The sequence below is a fragment of the Hyla sarda genome, chromosome 3 (assembly GCF_029499605.1).
Source record: "Hyla sarda isolate aHylSar1 chromosome 3, aHylSar1.hap1, whole genome shotgun sequence".
Lineage (NCBI taxonomy): Eukaryota > Metazoa > Chordata > Amphibia > Anura > Hylidae > Hyla > Hyla sarda.
In genome coordinates, this window is record NC_079191.1 from 43409837 (window position 1) to 43430315 (window position 20479).

The 20479-nt window shown below is 39.2% G+C and overlaps 1 long non-coding RNA gene across 2 annotated transcripts in view; it reads right to left on the minus strand.

Moving 5' to 3' along the window:
• Nucleotides 1-260: 260 nt before the first annotated feature.
• Nucleotides 261-20479, minus strand: part of LOC130361308 (uncharacterized) — a 57586-nt gene continuing 37367 nt past the window's right edge. For both annotated transcript variants that reach the window (XR_008890958.1, XR_008890957.1), the window contains 3 exons: nucleotides 11629-11720; nucleotides 644-727; nucleotides 261-533 (listed from right to left, as the gene is read on the minus strand). This is a non-coding gene — a long non-coding RNA (uncharacterized LOC130361308). The remainder of the gene's footprint in view (nucleotides 534-643; nucleotides 728-11628; nucleotides 11721-20479) is intronic.

Below are 20479 nucleotides of genomic sequence, written 5' to 3' on the forward strand. Positions count from 1 at the left end.
TCATGGGGGTCGCCAGCGGCGGGACCCCCACGATCAGGCATCTTATCCCCTATCCTTTGGATAGGGGATAAGATGTCTTAGCACCGGAGTACCCCTTTAAGTCATGCAAAAAGCTGCAAAACAGTCTTCATTTTGAAAAAGTGGCTTCCAAACAAAATTTAGGTCACTGAATGCTCCGAATAAATATTTACACTGTGGTTAAAATGATATAAGATTTGTTGATTTTTTTTTATCATAAGTAAAACAGTTCAAGACAGATATATAAAATTCATTCATTCTACTTTTTACCTGGAACAAAACCCCATGTCTTCCTTATTATATTCAGACCATTTATTATCTAAAATAACACATATTAGTAAGAACAGCCCTGCTTTCTTGTGATTTATGAAGGACTATGCTCCATAAAACAGATTGTAAATTTTGATGGTGATTTTGAAAGATAACCATGAATCTTTCGCACTAACACAATAATGGGTATTAAAGAGGTTTCAGGCCTGGAAGGTTCGCTGCTGCTTTCATTTGTAGGCGATTGTCTGTAGAAAAAAAATAAAAAATAAAAAATCCCACCATAAATTGAAAATCCATAACTGTATTCATATGTAATGAAATGGAACTGCTTATAATTAGGTTAAAGATTACACACCCTGCAAGAAGAAAGGATTTTTCTCTCCCTCTGCCCCGCTTTCCTTTCAGAGAACATATTTAACAAATTGTCTTTCCTCCGTGTCTAACGTTTGCATTTAGTAAAAAAAAAAATGAAAAAAGAAAATCAAACGAAATAAATGACATGCAAAAGTAAATGAAAGAAATCTAATAAATAATAGAAAGAAATGAATGTAGCAAACATAAAAGAAAAAAAAAGTATTACATTGGTAATATTTTTCTTATGTTATGATATTATGCAACATTCTATATACCGAAAATATATTCATATTTTTAGGACATTCTTTATTATTATTAGTTTATCATTTTTATTTATATCTTTTGTAAATAGGGCCAAATGATTACATTTGCTTCACTGAATTGAACTTATGTGAGATCCTGCTGAGCGCCGGGAGCATTTTTTGCTACACAACCTGGAGGGCAGCTGCTCTTTTTCTCCCAGACCAGAATATCATTAAATTGCATAATAAACATGACACACAGCTGGACATTTTATGTTTCTGTTGTACGAGAAGGGGAAAAAAAAACTCCAGGGAGATTGGAGAATTATTTCTTGAATTATTTCCTTTCTGTTTGTAAACAATACACACGGTACTGAAGTTAATGATATTATTAAGGATGGCTTTATGCCTAGCTTTAAAAAAAGTTAGCTAGCTTAAAAGTAACAGAAAAATCAAAAACATACTATAAACTATGCTTCATATTTATGGACCTTTTGCTCATTTGGGTCATCTGAGTGACTGAATAGAAGAGAGTATCCCTGGGCCCTTCACATAAATGCTGACGCATTTTACTCATGTGCACACATGAGTAAGGGGGCCACGACACTAGAAATGCGTCAGTATTTATTGTTTCTTCATAAAAGCAGAACAGCGAGCACAGGAGTTCACATGAAGTACATTTTCTCTTAAAGGAAAGGTCTCATCCTAAAAATTAATGAAAAACTTATTCCCTATCTGCAGGCTAGGGCATAAGTTTTAGATCGTGGGGGTCTGACAGCTGGAACCGCCAGCGATCTACTGTGCAGGGCCCCGGCCACGCTCCCTCCATATACCTCTATCGAAGAGCCGAAGATAGCCGAACGTCTCTCCTATAGAGCTATATGGAGGGGGCATGGTGGCCCCCCCTTCAGGCGGGGTTTGTGATGTGCCACTTCAGAGGATATGTTTTTCAGTAATTTTTAGGATGAGACATCTCCTTTAGACTGCTCAGTGGCTGGATTCACCTTCTGTTTGACTTAATTGATGGTGTAGCATTGGAGTACAGAACCCATTTTTCAGCAATAGGTTGCTTTATATGACTCATGAAACACTAAGAAAAAAAACCTCATGTTAAGAATTGACTAAACATGAAAAAAAAACAAAAAAAAAAACATGAATATAATGTTTTTTTTTTTTTTTTTTTTTACACAGATGCATTTTGCAGTGTGGTCCAGTAAGGGACACTATAAGTTTGAGGAAAGTACTAAGAAGCACTATTAGGACCCATTGAAACTAAGGAATTTTTGATCGGACCTCTGCTGGTAGTAGCAGCCTCCCATTGTTTTTAGAATTTCCGCAACTGAATTTTTGCCATGAAAATTCTAGATTACAGGCTCCGTAATTTAGCACGGACTGCTTTGTCATGAATGGGGATAAGGCATGTCTGCATGGTATTGGTGCCGATGGATTATAGCAGCACCCACTGCACATGAAATGTTCTCCTACAATTTCTCTAAAACTATGATTGTCTAAAGGTAGTAAGGATGCAATACTACTGTGTATGGGCAGTAAGGCGGCACCATTACTGTGAGGAAGACACTAAGGTCAAACTATTAATCCGAAGAGGGCACAAAGATACCTTTGCTGTGTGGGTGCATTATTACTATGTCTTTTTGTGTAGGGCATTATTAGAATCTGGGCATTCTCTGACATAGTATTCTATGGGGAAACTATTGGGAGAAATAGCAGTATGGTTTCCCCAACTGTCTAAGGTGCATGGCAATTTCCCAAATTCGCAGATAATGTCAGTAGAAAGAAGGGTCGGGTATATTGCAGTTTCACCACATGGCACTGTTGTTCTTGGAGGAATAGACCAGTGCAAGAGCTGTGGCTTTCCCCATGCTGAAGTTCATGTGTATGGGGATTGCAGAAGAGATAATGGTTGACCAAACAAATGTTCGTCCGACAGTTATTGAAAGTGTATGACCACGTAACATGTCTAGATGGCAAGCATTGCGCAGACAAATTGTTGTGGGAAAATGTGCTTAAAGCTTTCTAGGCTGGACGGAAAAGATGAGAGAGAGAGAGAGAGAGAGAGGGAGAGAGGGAGAGGGGGGGAGAGAGAGAGAGACTGCAAAATGTGTAGAACCCATAAGGATGCACCTTCACACTTATTCAACTTATGACACACGGTTTGGGGACCCTCTCAGGCCGCAGATGTATTTTGCCCTAGCCCCCGTGCTGAACCCCTAGGTGTTACTATGCTTCTCATAGATAAAATGGCAATGGTTGGCGATATTAACTTCCTGTTTGTGGCACATTAGTATATGTGAGGGGGGAAACTTTTCAAGATGGGTAGTGACCATGGTGGCCATTTTGAAGTCGGCCATTTTGAATCCAACTTTTGTTTTTTCAATAGGAAGAGGGCCATGTGATGCATCAAACTTATTGGGAAATTCACAAGAAAAACAATGATGTGCTTGGTTTTAACGTAACTATTCTTTCATGAGTTATTTACAAGTTTCTGACCACTTATAAAATGTGTTCAATGTGCTGCCCATTGTGTTGGATTGTCAATGCAACCCTCTTCTCCCACTCTTCACACACTGATAGCAACACCGCAGGGGAAATGCTAGCACAGGCTTCCAGTATCCGTATACACTGCTATATACTAGTATATACACTGCAGGAGAAATGCTAGCACAGGCTTCCAGTATCCGTAGTTTCAGGTGCTGCAAATCTCGTATCTTCACAGCATAGACAATTGCCTTCAGATGACCCCAAAGATAAAAGTCTAAGGGGGTCAGATTGGAAGACCTTGGTGGCCATTCAACTGGCCCATGATGACCAATCCACTTTCCAGGAAACTGTTCATCTAGGAATGATCGGACCTGACACCAATAATGTAAGCAAGATGGTGTACCACCACATTATGGGTGTCAGGTCCGAGCATTCCTAGATGAACAGTTTCCTGGAAAGTGGATTGGTCATCGTGGGCCAGTTGAATGGCCCCCAAGTTCTCCCGATCTGACCCCCTTAGACTTTTATCTTTGGAGTCATCTGAAGGCAATTGTCTATGCTGTCAAGATACGAGATGTGAAGAATGGGAGAAGAGGATTGCATTGACAATCCAACACAATGGGCAGCACATTGAACACATTTTATAAGTGGTCAGAAACTTGTAAATAACTCATGAAAGAAAAAAGTTACGTTAAAACCAAGCACATCATTGTTTTTCTTGTGAAATTCCCAATAAGTTTGATGTGTCACATGACCCTCTTCCTAATGAAAAAACAAAAGTTGGATTCAAAATATCCGACTTCAAAATAGTCGCCATGGTCACCACCCATCTTGAAAAGTTTCCCCCCTCACATATACTAATGTGCCACAAACAGAAAGTTAATATCACCAACCATTCGCATTTTATTAAGGTGTATCCATATAAATGGCCCACCCTGTATATTACATTTTTGGCTTCATTTTCTGATGCACACCTTTTATTTTGGCACATTTTACTCCAACACGCTTAAGTTTAAGACCGGCATATAAATCTTAACACATTTGACCTTATGCTTGTGGGACTCCAAATAAAAAGTTATTAAATAATAAAATATACAAGGAAAACTGCACATAACACAGTTATGTATATATACATAAAAATGTATAAATACATATATATATATATATATATATATATAATATACATTTATATATACAGTATATTGATATTTTTAGGTTGAGATTAGAAAACAAAGAAAAAAAAGAAGCCTGTTGTGCAACTAGAATTTTGTTGCGGTGTCAAGATACACTTTTCAAACTCCTGCCAACTCCCTAGCCCCCTGCTTAAAGCGTTACTTTCATTAGTAAGAAAAAAATGCTTAAATCAGTGTAGTAATGTTCCCTAAGACCTGTATGCATTATAATATGCGTGTGCTAATATCTAAAATACTTTTTGATCTATGTATATCTGTAATCAGTCTTCTGAATTTCTCTCAGAGGCTGGGGGTGTTTCCCCTGGAGCATGATAAGCTCCTCTCCTCTCTCTCTCCCCCCTCTCCCCTGTCATGAGGTCTGCACAAACATTTTTACATTTGCAAATCATATTGGCTAACTGCATGCTCTATATAACTCTAATGGAGCCATACGTGCTCTACATAACTCTAATGCAGCCATGTGAATCTATATGGTGCAAGGACAGAAGAAAAACCTGCAGTTTGTAAAAAAAAATTAAGATCTTTACATTTTCACAGCTTTGTAACCAAAGTGCATGCTTTTAATAACCCTAAAGCAGCCATGTGGAACCTATATGGTGCACATACACAAGAAATAAGTTCATAAAATGACCAAAGAGAAATCATTTTGCAAATAAATAGTAGTTTAGCACCTTGTATTTCTTGTATCTGTGCATGTGAATGCTTCTCCTGAAGAGGCTGCAAGCTGTCTGCATCTTGTCTATGCTCTGAGGAACAGCATGGAGAAAACCACACCTCCCTACCCCCTCCCCTCAGAGATTTTGGTCCTTTTTAAAAAAGGACCAAAAAGGCAGAATTTTCTTGGTTTGTTTGCAGAAGAGATTTGTTAAACCTGTTTTTCACATCTTTAGCAAATACTTTTTTTTAATGGAGTATAGTAGGAAAATGCTTAGTTTTTAAGGAAGTATTAAATGGAAAAAAGTTGTTTCAAACGACATTAACGCTTTAAGCAAGCTGTCTGCGAAACTGCCGGGAGTCCCATGCAAGTGTATGGGACTATCAGCAATTTAGTGGGCTGCTCACTTTAGCAGTAGGATATGGAGTTGCAGCATTATAGTTGCACTTTAATGCAACATAAGTGATAAAGGGCCAGTGACTAAAAATCAAAGCAAAACTGGCTTAGGCTGGGTTCACACCACGTTTTGTACTTACGGTTCCGTATACGGCTGGGGGGAGGGGGAGCGAGGGGGGGAATCACGGCGCCCGCACTCCGGTCAGCTGCGTTTTCAGCCGTATGCGGTTTCCCGACCGTAGGCAAAAACGCGGTCGACCACGTTTTTGCCTGCGGTCGAGAAACCGCATACGGCCGAAAACGCAGCCGACTGAAGGCTGCGGTTAACTCCGGTCGGCTCATAGACATGCATTAAATACGGTTCCCGAATACGGCGATGCCCCCGCCCCCCTCCCCCCAGCCGTATACAGAACCGTAAGTACAAAACGTGGTGTGAACCCAGCCTTAGTAAACAAGCACAGCTGACATTCTCAAGAGCCACTATAGAGGAAGATCGTGCACTGGACTCCACAATCACCAGATGTAACTCCATGTGACTTCTTTATGTGGGGCTACATTGAGGAGGATTCAGAATGAATGGCCCCTTATCACCTAACAATTATTCAAATTATTGTTAGATGCTTGGTAATATAGGTGGATAGGAGGGACATATTCCATATGATTCCCTACCAACAGTGGGGAAGATTTTTCTCCTGGTTTTCCCAGCGAGAGAAATTATTGTTTCCTAGCAACAGCACTCACAAATGCAATATGTAAATTGAATTTATAGATTGTGCCACTGATAACAATGATTTCACAGCAGAATGATCAATCAGAAACATCATTAGAAATAGTTCCACTGTGTATTGTTGATCCCATTATGGTTACAACTGCTCAAAAACAAGAAAATTGTCCTGATAATTGGCGCGTGTGAACAGGCCTTAACTTATCACAGATGGCCACAGTCCATAGAAACTCAATTTCAATGGGCTCAGTGACTATTTATAATCTTTGAAAATTCATTGGGCAAATTAGCTCTTATAAAGTCCAAGATAGGCCATCAATATCACATCGGCGGGGGAGGCGATTTGAGGTAGTACCGCCGATCAGCTGATTAAAGAGGCCATGACAGTGGGAGCACCGGAGCTTCTACAATGTTTACATCAGCTGCGATTCAGCTGGTACAGTACTTGCAAATACTATTTGTAGCAGCAGTGCAAGGTATTAAAACACTGTCCCATTCAAGTGAACTGGACAACACTGCAATACCTTGTACCACTGCCATAAGTATTATGGAATGGGCACACACAAACTAATCTGCAGATGAGGTAAATATTTGGCTCTGTGGCCTTTCCAATCAGTCAACCAACACCAATCTAATATAGATTGACAGAGGATAGCCTGTAAATATTGTTGTTGTTAACTTTGAATTTTTTATATATTTTGATAATCTACATATTAAACTCAATATATATATATATATATATATATATATATATATATATATATATATACACACATACAGGGTGGGCCATGTATATGGATTCACCTTAATAAAATGGGAATGGTTGGTGATATTAACTTCCTGTTTGTGGCACATTAGTATATGTGAGGGGGGAAACTTTTCAAGATGGGTCTTGACCATGGCGGCCATTTTGAAGTCGGCCATTTTAAATCCAACTTTTGTTTTTTCAATAGGAAGAGGGTCATGTGACACATCAAACTTATTGGGAATTTCACAAGAAAAACAATGATGTGCTTGATTTTAACGTAACTTTATTCTTTCATGAGTAATTTACAAGTTTCTGACCACTTATAAAATGTGTTCAATGTGCTGCCCATTGTGTTGGATTGTTAATGCAACCCTCTTCTCCTACTCTTCACACACTGATAGCAACACCGCAGGAGAAATGCTAGCACAGGCTTCCAGTATCCGTTGTTTAAGGTGCTGCAGAATGGGCAAAACAAAAATTGGAACAGGACCCTCAGTTTACTCAGAAGATTTTGTTCAGTGCTGAGGCAAACTTTTATGTGAATGGTGAAGTTAACAATCAAAACCACCGCTATTGGTCTGACACTAACCCAAATTGGATAGATCCCTCCAAGACTGTTGGAACACAAAAATTGATGGTATGGTGTGGTATATGGGGTACAACGATAATGGGGCCATTCTTCATCAATGGAAGCCTCGAGGCCACTGGATATGCGGAATTGCTACATGATGATGTGTTTCCCTCTTTTATGCACTGAAGCTGGCATGTTCCCCGAGTTTTTCCAGCAAGATGGTGCACCACCACATTATGGGTGTCAGGTCAGAGCATTCCTAGATGAACAGTTTCCTGGAAAGTGGATTGGTCGTCGTGGGCCAGTTGAATGGCCCCCAAGGTCTCCCCATCTGACCCCCTTAGACTTTTATCTTTGGGGTCATCTGAAGGCAATTGTCTATGCTGTGAAGATACGAGATGTGCAGCACCTGAAACTACGGATACTGGAAGCCTGTGCTAGCATTTCTCCTGCGGTGTTGCTATCAGTGTGTGAAGAGTGGGCAGCGCATCGAACACATTTTATAAGTGGTCAGAAACTTGTAAATAACTCATGAAAGAATAAAGTTACGTTAATTCCCAATAAGTTTGATGTGTCACATGACCCTCTTTCCTATTGAAAAAACTAAAGTTGGATTAAAAATGGCCTACTTCAAAATGGCCTCCATGGCCACCACCCATCTTGAAAAGTTTCCCCCTTCACATATATTAATGTGCCACAAACAGGAAATTAATATCACCAACCATTCCCATTTTATTAAGGTGTATCCATATAAATGGACCACCCTGTATATTACAGTGATTATGATTTACAGTGCACTATAGATAGTATGTCAAGGAAGAAGGGGTTACTGATGCACTGGCTTTGCAAGGCGCTATGTCAGTCAAAAGAAAGCAGCAGTAATGAATAGGTTAAACTTAGCACTGAAGACAAGCCTGGAGACTATTAGATACCCGAGGCAGCACTGTGTATATACAGCAGCATAGCAAGGAAGGGGTTTTACTAAGTACTAAGATTGCAGCTGCTAAGATGAGAAAAAAGCTTTGATTTACATTGCATGGACCATGGCATGGCATGGACCTATCCTGATGGTTGACCATCAATTTTTAAATCCATTTAATAAATAACTATATTGTTAACATAACTTTTTATGTGTGTGTGTGTATATATATATATATATATATATATATATATATATATGTCTTAAATCATTATTAATATTATTATTAATAATTTATTTATATTATTTATCATATAGTGTGGTTTTATTCAGTTATAGCCATAATTAATTTTTTATTTTGACATTACAAATAACTTGTATATTCAAATATCTAAAAACACTTATGTATGTTTTCTGTGGGTACATGTGCAACTATCTCATTGCTTTGCCCTCCATCGCTGTTTTTTTCTTCCAAAGCTCAGAGACACAAACCTTACATCCCCCCCCCCCCCCCCAAAAAAAAAAAGCTATTTTTGGTAATGGGAAGCAAAGCAGCCTTCAGTTTTGTGTGAGTGTGTGATGTGCTAGAGATCTGACAATTTGTTAAAATGAAAATATCATCTCTGCTTTAATGAACACCTGCCATCCATTGCCTGGACCGACTTAATATTCTCTATTCAACGGTTGAGAAATTTCAAATAAGGCTGGGTCTCGGAAGAATTGCATAAATAATTAGTGAATGTGCAGAATGTCTGCAGGCGTGACACAGGCCTCATCCATGTTTTTGTAGATTTTTTTATATTTATTATGTTTTTTTTGTTTTTTTTATTTGGTGTGGGTCTATGGTTTCATAATGCAGAAATAAAGCATTATGTGATAAGGTTAGTCATGCTAAGATGTTCTAATTACTATGCAATATCTTGCCAGGAAAAAATATAATCAAGTGACTCACAAACCCCAGCCATATAAAACACATCAGATTTGCTCACGCTTTGAAGGTTGGACTGGTTATAGTGATTAATTGATGTGATTATTGAGGTTCTGTGACAATCCTGTTTTTTACAGTGTGCATCAGGGTATTGCTGATAAAGTCTTAAAGAACCGAGAATCAAACCAATATCAAGATAAATAAAATGGGCCTTTATGGTGCAGCTGGGACCCACCAGGAAAGCCATTAGCAGGGTCCCATTAATTTCTCTATCTCTATTCATGCTTGTTCTCTCTCCCTCACTATAATCTGTCCTTTCTATGTCTATTTCATCTTCTGATAATGAAAAGTGTCAAGCCAACCTCTTATTTTTCTGTAGACCTAAAACATATTTATTTGCTCCACTTTTTTTCTCTGTCTAACAAAACAATTTGAACATTTTTGATAAAAGGTCATTCTGAACTATGTTTGAAAAAAATAAAATACATTTCTATTATTTTATTTATTTTTATGTATTCTTTTAGTTTTATTTTATTCATGTATTTATACTTTAACTTTTGCTTATTTATTTATTTGTTCTTTTTCAGTATTTATAAATTTTCAAGTTATGTATTCATTTTATGTATTTATTTAGTATTTTCACATTATTTTTTTTTTCATTTCATGTATTTTTTTTTTATTATTTAGATTGTTTACTTCGCTTGACCCTAGATAAAGAAATTTATATTTAAGTATTAATTTATTTTACTGTTATATATTTATTTTTATTCATTTTATGCATTTATTTATTATTTTCACATTGTTTAATTTATTTATCTATACATGGATTGATTTGATTATTAATTTTATTTTGAACACATTGAACCTTCTATGCAGTTTGGGTTGCTTGACGCTAGATGAACAATTTTTTTTTTTTTCACGTTATGTATGTATTTTTTTTCATTTCATGTATTTATTTATTATTTTCACATCATTTATTTTTTCATTTTATGTATTTGTTTATTTATTTATTATTATTATTTTTTTATTATTTTCATTTTAAATACGGTATATCTAACCTTCTATGCAGTTTGGGTAGCTTGACCCTAGATAAACAATTACCAGTAAGTATATATTTTTCAGGTTATGTATTTACTTTTCTTCCTTTTATATATTTATTTATTATTTTCACACTATCTATTTATTTTTCCATTGTATGTATTTATTAATTTATTGATTGATTTATTTATTATTTTCATTTGAAGTACATCTAACCTTCTATGCAGTTTAGGTCGCTTGACCCCAGATAAACAATTTTATATTTAATACTTTCCATATTATACGGTATAATAAATGTTATTATTCCTTTGAGTCAGCCACAAGGATTTTCTTTATTTAATTATGGAATATTATGGTATGACTACAATAACCTAAGAAGCATGTTTAAGTCCTAAGGGGATCCTGTTCCATACAATAGAGGTGAAATTGTGCAAAGATCCAATTCCATCCCATGATTTACTATTATATCTGGGAGGGTGAGATCTGCCTGCTATATATACTGAATTATATATCATCTAATGTTGTGGTAATGTTATTCAGAATGTAACCTGTATGTAGAGACCCTTCTCTATTTGATTTATTTTAAATAAAAAAAATAAGAAAAGATCAATACTGACTTTATTAAGAATTATTTTCTTTGATATTTTAGTATAATTTTTATAACATTATCACTGGGGCCCAACAATAGTGCAAAAATCATGTTTAAGCAGGTCCTTTATGTCTTTCAATGGATGTGATTTTGCTACTATTTTTCTGGTTAAAGTAATTAAAGGCAGTGACCTGGGGGTAAGGTGGAAAGAGACTCATTGTTTGTTGACAAACCAAGAGCTCTGCATTTGGCATATGGACAAGGTCCTGTACATACATAGAGATTTGCATGTTTACCACAGTCAACAGTATACATGGTGGGTATGTGTCAACAAACCCCGCTCCTCCTTAACTATGGCCTCAGAGATGAGCCCATTGGGGCACAATTGTAAAACAACCTATATTATGACGTTACATTTTGGACATAGTCATCTATAGCTGTAGCCAAACGTGTAACTTGAAGCTCCTTAGTCCCAATACAATACCATTGAACTCCTTCTATGGCATGCCAATTGTAATGCTGATATCTTCCTATGTGGCAGAGGAACCTTTGGACTTCTTTGGGCTACATTCTTGGCTGTAGAAAGACATTCAAAGAAGAAAAAAAATTATCATCAGACTGTGGGTGCCATACATATTGAATATTCATATTCAATTGCATTTAGAGGAACTCTGTTGGCTGGGCATGCGTGTGTTATCTCCCCAGAGAAAAAGAGGATTGGGCATGATAAAATCCAACCGCTCGGTCCCTCTTTCTGAAGGCCAACATATTTATTAGATGATCAGGGGGTTCCACCAAAATCAGCAAGTTTGGCTGAAAATAATCTAATGTGTATGAGGACCATTATGGTATCAGAGCCCATTTAACCGTAAACATAAAAAATGTAATGGCCTCTAAACTGGAACGGTAAATTCCAGCCAGGGTTCAATATGCGCATGTAGTTTGTATATTCTCCCTGCAAGGGTTTCTTTATACATTCCAAAAACATACTTACATTTCTTGGGTGAGATTCATCAAAACTTTTTCAAAGAAAAAGTTGACCAGTTGTCCATAGCAACCAGTCAAATAGTTTCTTTCAATTTTGAAAAGCCATCTGATTGTTTAGACTAACCTAAAGAAAAAAATATAACGGCATTAAAAATGCGTGAACAGAAAAAAAGGCAACGAGAAAAGCTTGTAAGGCTTCTTTCCCCATGTGTTTCTGGTCTTTCTCTAGTCACTATATAGGTAACAAGATGGCAACTGTCAAAACAAGAAGGTAATATAGAGCCCAATGGGTCCATTGAGTCCGGTTCAGACAGCAGATACATTCAAGAATGGAGTGTATATAGTCAGAATTAGACTATGATCTGCAGATGCATTGAGCTCTACAGCAGCTTCCCATTTTTCAGGTGGATGACGTATAGTCCTGCGAAAGGAGAAAAAAACAGTATTGTTGTTGCCTTAGATGAATGAAAATCATGACTTTGTCTGGCTTGTAACTATGTGTGAAGGAACCAAATAGATTCACTGTCTTTTTTTGGAATTGATGGACCAATGTGGGCTATCTCCATTTGTATACAGTGCTGTGGAATATGTGTGCACTATAAAGTCAACTGGAGATAACTGGAGAGCCTACTGTAATTCCAAGAAGTCTTCTCATTAAAAACTATGTGACAGATGTCTTCTGAAGGGACAGAAGCATTGCCTGGGGGCCCATTTATACTCAGTAGACCCCCCAGGCTATATATATCAGGAAAAACCTATGATTTTAATTAAAGGGGTATTCCAGCTTTATGCATCTTATCCCCTATCCAAAGGATAAGGCATAAGCTGTATGATCTCAGTGCAGCCCCTGACATTCTGTGCTGGGCGTTGCCTCCAAGATGGGGATGCAAGGTCACGGCCAAGCCCCCCAGTGACATCATGCCACGCCTGTTCATTCCTGTCTATGGGAGGGGGCGTGATGGCCATCATGCCCCCTCCCATATACATGAATGGAGGTGTGATGTCACAACGGGCGTGACTGTCACATCCCCATCTCGGATACAGCTCCCGGTACAGAATGCTGGGGCTGCACCGAGATCACGGGGGTCCCCAGAGGCGGGACCCCTGTGATCTTACATCTTATCCCTTATTGTTTGGATAGGGGATAAGATGTATAAAGCTGGAATACCCCTTAAATGAGATAAATAGAGAAACAGAACAGAATTAGGTATGCATGTACTTTTACGAGTTTTATGCAGTAAATACGCTCTGCACAAGCTTGTCCAACACAAACAAATGAATAGGGAACAAAGAACAGGGTTTTTGAGTTTCAACAAGCTGCATTGTTTTAAATGGCAATCTTTTTATCTCACACTTGGGCCCTGTTAACACTATGAAAAATATGTGTGTATTACGTTAGCAGCAGCCTCCTATTGATTTTAATAGTATTCTGCTGCTCCACACGTCATTAGTTCTGTAACGTAACTTACGACGAGCAATTATATTCTGGCGTAAGCCTAAACACATTCTATCTTCTGGCGGAATCAGCCAGAGAAATGCCATCTGTCAATGGGATATTGCTTATGTCCGTGGTGGATATCCGCAGATATTAAGCGTTGATTCCGGATGACGCGGGTCCAATGAGGAACTTCAGTGAGCAAAGAGACCCTAATACAGTCCAATATTTATGTGCACCTCCAAAATTGGAGTATCTTAATCCAGGGCACTTTGCTTAAACCAAAATAAGCCACAAAAAAGTATGTGTGAAGGAGTCCTTAGAGTCTGGAGAAGGGTTATTGATCCAGAGATTTAGTCTAATTTGGAGTCAGGAAGGTATCTCCCTAAAATGAGGAACATTATTTCATGTTTTTTTTTTGTCTTTCTATGCTGAAATGAATGGACATATGACTTATTTCAGCCATACAAACTATGTTACAGTGCTACAGTGTATGTGTCAAGAGATTTTCCAATGCATACGGTAAATGTACACCAACAACTTGACGTACTGTAAAAAGAGGCTTGGCTTTTAATGTAATTGGTCTTATTCTCTGTATGTATGTGTAAGGTATGGAAAGATAGTTTTTGAGCCTGTTTGGGGACAAGTTTTTGAGCCTTTTTGGGGACAGAACAAGACAACTTTGTGAAGCTCAAACCGAGCATCAGAATCGAAAGAAAGGGGATTTAAGTGATTTTGAACATGGCATGTTTGTTCATGCCAGACGGGCTGGTTTGAGTATTTCAGAACCTTATGATCCACTGGGATTTTAATACACAACCATCTCTAGGGTTTACAGAGAATGGTCAGAGAAAATATCCAGTATGCAGCAGTTGTGTGGTCTGATAAGTCTCGATTCCAGCCATAACATTAAGATGACTTGGTCAGAATTTGGTGTAAACAACATGAAAGCATGGATCCATCCTGCCTTGTATCAGCGGTTTAGGCTGGTGGTGATGTAATCATGTGGGGGACTTTTTCTTCATCCCCTTTGGGCCCCTTAGTGCCAAGTGAGCATGGTATAAACACTACATCCTATCTGAGTATTGTTACTGACCAAGTCCATCCCTTTATGACCACAGTGGACCCATCTTCTGATGATACTTTCAGCAGGATAATGCCCCATCATCTCATACAAGACAATGAGGTCACTGGACTCCAATGGTCTCCACAGTCACCAGATCTCATCCAATCGATCACCGGTGGGATGTGGTGGAACGGGAGATTCTCAACATGGATGTGCAGCCAACAAATCTCCAGCAACTGTGTGATGTCATCATGTCCATATGGAGGAACTGTGTGATGTCATCATGTCCATATGGAGGAACTGTGTGATGTCATCATGTCCATATGGAGGAACTGTGTGATGTCATCATGTCCATATGGAGGAACTGTGTGATGTCATCATGTCCATATGGAGGAACTGTGTGATGTCATCATGTCCATATGGAGGAACTGTGAGATGTCATTATGTCCATATGGAGCAAGTCGTCCAGCACCTTGTAGAAAGTATGCCACCAAGAATAAAGGCCAAAGGAGGTCCAACCAGGTACTAGGTGTACCTAATAATGTGGCCAGTTAGTGTATATGTAATGCTGTCAGATATGTTGGTGTTCTATAGGTACCAGAAAAAAAAAAAAATAGGTATAACCGCATAAATTTAATTCAGCTATTGCCCCTGTCTAAAATAGAAGCATAGATTTCAATGCTGTCAGCCATCAGTGCCAACAACTAATATGTAACCAGACAAACGAAAGCTTTTGATGACCCAATTGGCAACTGAACGTATTCCTTACAGACCCAGAGTTAGTATCTTTATCCAGATTTACTTAATAGCCCTAAGACTTTAAGTCATTTAAGCCTTCTTCAGAAAGATTTAAGGCCTAGCTTCAATAAGCAGTGCAAAGTCCCACACATCCAGTCAAAAGGCCGGCCTAGGGGAGATGCTGAGATTTACCACTGCTTACTACACCGAGGCTTATCTCTCCTGCTAAAAGTTAGATTATAAATTCTTCACTGTAGAGATAATGGTCAATGCGTGACAAGGTACGAGAAACAGACAGGACGACAAGACCGGTGGAGCTGAATGACCGCACCACTCCTGACCTCAGCAGCTCTCTAAACATACTGTAACCTTCCTTATGAAACAAATATAAGAAATGATACATTGTGTCTTATCGCTCTGCGGTCTTGCATTTGTTAATGGGAGGAATAATACTGAGATTTCATTACATGGAGTTCTCTGCAACCCTGAAAGGTTCTGTATTACATAAACAGCAATGACTCATGTTGTAGCCTTCTGCCATTTGTGAATTTCATGCTGCTATGACTAAATGGTAGACTTGGTAAATAGAACACAGTTCAGAGATGAGTCCATACTGTGCCTGAAAATGTAGTCTCTCGAGGTAGGATGACTGAGACGAGGAAAATATATAAAGATCATTTCCCATTAAAATGATAAAAAAAGAAAGCCTGGAAATGAAATCCTTGAGTTGTCCCTCCCGTGTTTGCTCTAGGCCTTTGTATCTGGCGAGTGCAGGGAGCTGAGAAGTGTTAACTCTCAAAGGTGGCCATATACTTTAGTCAAAAGTATATATTACATTAACACAGGGCAGGAAAAAAAAGCGTAATATGACAGCAGAGGTGAACCACTGAACTAGGGCTACAGCCGCTTCACACCTACTAGTGCTTTATCAGGCCCGATGAAGCACTGGTAGGTGCAAAACGGCTGTAGCCTCAGTTCAGAGGTACACCTCTTCTGTCATATTGTTTCCCCTCCCCCCATGTTAATGTGACTATATGACTCAATAAAGGAAGAAACAACAGTGACCGGTGACTGCTGCTATTGTCCTGCAGTGTTTGCTCTAGGCCTTTGTAGCCTTTAAAGTGTTACCTCTCTAAGGTGGCCATATATTTTTAGTCAAAAGTATATATTACATTATCACGGGGGGGGGGGGGGGGGCAGCAGGGGTGTACCACTGAACTAAGGCCACAGCTGTTTCACACCTACTATCTGGCCTGTGTTAATGTGACTATATGACAGTGACGGGTGAGGGCCGCTATTGTCCTCCAGTGTTTGCTCTAGAGCTTTGCAGCTGGTGAGTGCAGGGACATTAGAAGTGTTCACTCTAAAAGGTGGCCATAAATTTAACTCAAAAGTATATATCAAAATAACACAGGGTTGAAAAAATGAATATGACAGCAGGGGTGTACCGCTGAACTGAGGCTACAGACGTTTCGCACCTACTAGTGCTTTCTCGGGCCTCTCACAGAAAAGCCCAATGAAGCACTAGTAGGTGTGAAACGGCTGTAACCTCAGTTCAGTGGTACACCTCAGCTGTCATATTGCATTTATTTCCTCCCCCTGTGCTAATGTGACTATATTACTCAATAAAAGAAGAAACAACGGTGACCGGTGAGTGCTGCTATTGTCCTGTGGTGTTTGCTCTAGGCCTTTGAAGCTGGTGAGTGCAGGGAGCTGTGAAGTGTTAACTCTTCATATGCCCAGTCTAAAATTCTTATAATAAAGCAATGTTTCAGAAAAACAAGCAGAGCTTCTCATTGGACAGTATATCTGTGTTACATTAAATTATCATATAGATCACCTGAAACAACAACCATAACAGCCTGTATCATTTTGTGGTGCAGCCTACCGGGGGTCGGTCTGGTGTTTCTCCAAGAAGATCTATGGTAATCTCGAGTAGTAGGATAAAAAAATCTGGGGATCCCGAAAGGGATTCTCCGGTGCTTACAGATCTTAAGATGCCTGATCGCGGGAGTCCCGCAGCTGGGGACGCCCGTGATCATGCACGCGGCACCCCGTTTGTAATCAGTCCCCGGAGCGTGTTCGCTATCATAGCTATCACGCCCCCTCCCACAGGCTTGCATTGAGGGGCGGAGCGTGACGTCACATGGGGCGGAGGCGTGACGTCACACGCCGCCGGCCCTGTGGTCGCCTGTAATCAGACCCGGAGCGAACACGCTCCGGGGACTGATTACAAACGAGGTGCCACGTGCATGATCATGGGCGTCCCCAGCTGCGGGACTCCCGCGATCAGGCATCTTATCCACTATCCTTTGGATAGGGGATAAGATGTGTAAGCACCGGAGAACCCCTTTAACACTACACGCTTCAAATATGGATATTCAGATCGATAAGTCTAATCAAAATCTGTGGCTTATTAGCCGTTACAGATGCATTTCGAGACCCACACTGTCTCTTTTTCAATAAACAATGGCATATTATATGGAGATAGGGCTGGTCATGCAGGCCGCCCTCTTTATTCAGTTCCATAGGTGATATGGAAATAGTCAAGCAGCCATCTTCTTTCTCTACCTAGAGGTGGCAGCAGCAAAATGCCTTGCAGGGAGGGATAAGGACGCTTTCACATCACAAATGTCAAAATGAGATGCTGATGTATACGAGCACAGGCAGGCACAGGTCTCATTAATTTTAATGGCCCAAATTTTGTCAATTAGTAACTATGTTTGGGTCATTTCCCAAACTAAGACAGGTTTTGACTTGAACTCAAAAGTGTAGTGAGTTTGAATGTATACGTCGACCTGACTAGTTGGCTATGTTTTAAGCCATTCAAGTTAATGGGGCCTATGCCTGTCCATGCTCGTATATGTCAGGTTGACGCTATATACTTACCACAGAGGGTAAGCTAGAGTGGATAGCTGCTAACAAAGTAAAGCTCTTTCTCTGGCTGACTTGGCCAAGCCTCACACGTGAACCTGGACTATAAAATTGCATCCATATTATTTACTGCCTCAAGCCCTGCACAAGCCCTACATAATGCATGAAAAGAAATGTAAAACCTTAAGTACTAAACATAAGAAGGTGTCAGTGCAAAAGAACAGCATACAAATGCTAAACAACAGTACCGTGATTCAAAGCAAAGTTAAAGAAATGCTAAACAGACCTCAAGTACTGCAAACGAGCCGAGTATTAAGTAGCTGCAGTGCTTGAGCTGGGAGCAGAAAAAGGAATGTTTATATGACTATATAAAATGAGGCAAACATCTATTAATGATTAAAACATTTGACCATTTCGCCAATCATTATATTTCAAAAAGATTTGCGATGACCAACGGCAAATGACTGTCTGCCAAAAAAGAGATCTGTCATGTGTTCGACTGAATCTAGATGTTTATAGCATGGTTGGCCAACTATAGTTGATAATATGACACTTTGCACAAATGCTTAAAGGGGTACTCCGCCCCTAGACATCTTATCCCCTATCCAAAGGACGCCCCTCAATGCATGTCTAAGGGAGGGGGCGTGACGGCATTTCTAATCATTTATGAAATGGAATTGTTAATGCATCGATACACAAGCCATCAATCATTCATTTTTCTAATTGTCACACATGAGAAAGTCAATTGAACCTTCCATCACTAACTACACCAGTGATCAATAAATACAATGTCTCTGTATAATATATAAACAAGCTTTGGAGAATGCCTTCAAAGTCACGACATTATTAGAGGTAGTCTGCCTCCCACACTCATTAGAAATGATCGATCAGAGATATTGACGTCCAATCCTATGTATGATCTGGGAAAATTTGCCAGCATCCTATGTCGGCCTATTCAACACCATCAAAATGTTCACATGAAATTATTGCTATTGGTCATGGATCTCACGTTTGCAATTATACCTTTCATTACTAAATTTACATTCTTTATGATACACACAAAATGAGTCGCCAGAAGTGCAGGGCGAAGTGCAGGGCTCCTCCGGGTAATATAGAATGACCGGGCTCATGCAAAGTCAGAGGTGAAATCGTAATGGCTGCCCTAATTTGGCACAAATTGGATTCAGTCCAAATGTTACAAAATTTGGACCAAATTTTTAGACATTCTTTACCAGATTTGTTTTGTCCCTGCTCCTGTAAATTGGGTGGTTGTGGGGTAAGCGGAAGATCTTGTATACATCACAGTTTTCTCTTACAACATATGCTGGGTTGGGCTCTCTGCACTCGGCCCGGCCACTCAGTGTACTGCACAGAAGCAGGGACTCCTAGCCTTGACAAGAGTCCCTGCTCCTGTACATACTTTGCATGGGCAATTAGAATTGGGACCCAAATCCAAAACAAATCTTGCAATCAGATTTTCCAAATAAGACCTGAAACGGATCTCAAAAGATTTGCTCATCTCTAGTCATTAACTAAGGAGACTTCCCACAAATCGGGATAAGGATGCAGTTTATCACTGTACTGTATATTTTTAATATATCATGAATAAAGCCATTCACTAAAAAGTCCTCCAGTACATGAATTTTATATGGTGGAATATTGATTTTCGTGTCCGTAAATGTAAAGATAATGAATAACAATCTGACCATAAGGCTGGTCACAGATGAAAGGAATATAGGCACATGATTTACTGGAACAAACCCCAACTCTCCCCATTTTAATAGTAACAAAGACCCTATATAGCTGCTAGCGCAAGTTGGATCATGCAGCCACCACACAGGCATAAATATTTGTATTATGCTCAATTAAAACCAGCCTTAAAGAGTACCTGTCACTAAATAAACTTTTCTAAACTAACTCAGGCTATGTTCCCTAACTATTCTTAACACCCCTCCCACCCTTAGAAAAAAATTCAGAGCTTTTAAAAGCTCTGTATCTTACATTTATTCTTGCTCACATAGTGAAATCTCCCAACAGGAAAAGGTGGGCATTTCCCAGCAGACATGACTTCAGTAAAGCCTGTTGAGAGACAACTTCTGCCCTCACATAGTTGCAGCACTGTGATAAATAGAAGACCTCAGGCTCTGTGCAGCTTCTTTCAGTCTGTGTATCTTTCAGTAAGGCTCTGTTCAGCTTTAAGTCTGTGCAGCTGCCTTCAGTGATGCTCTTTGCAGC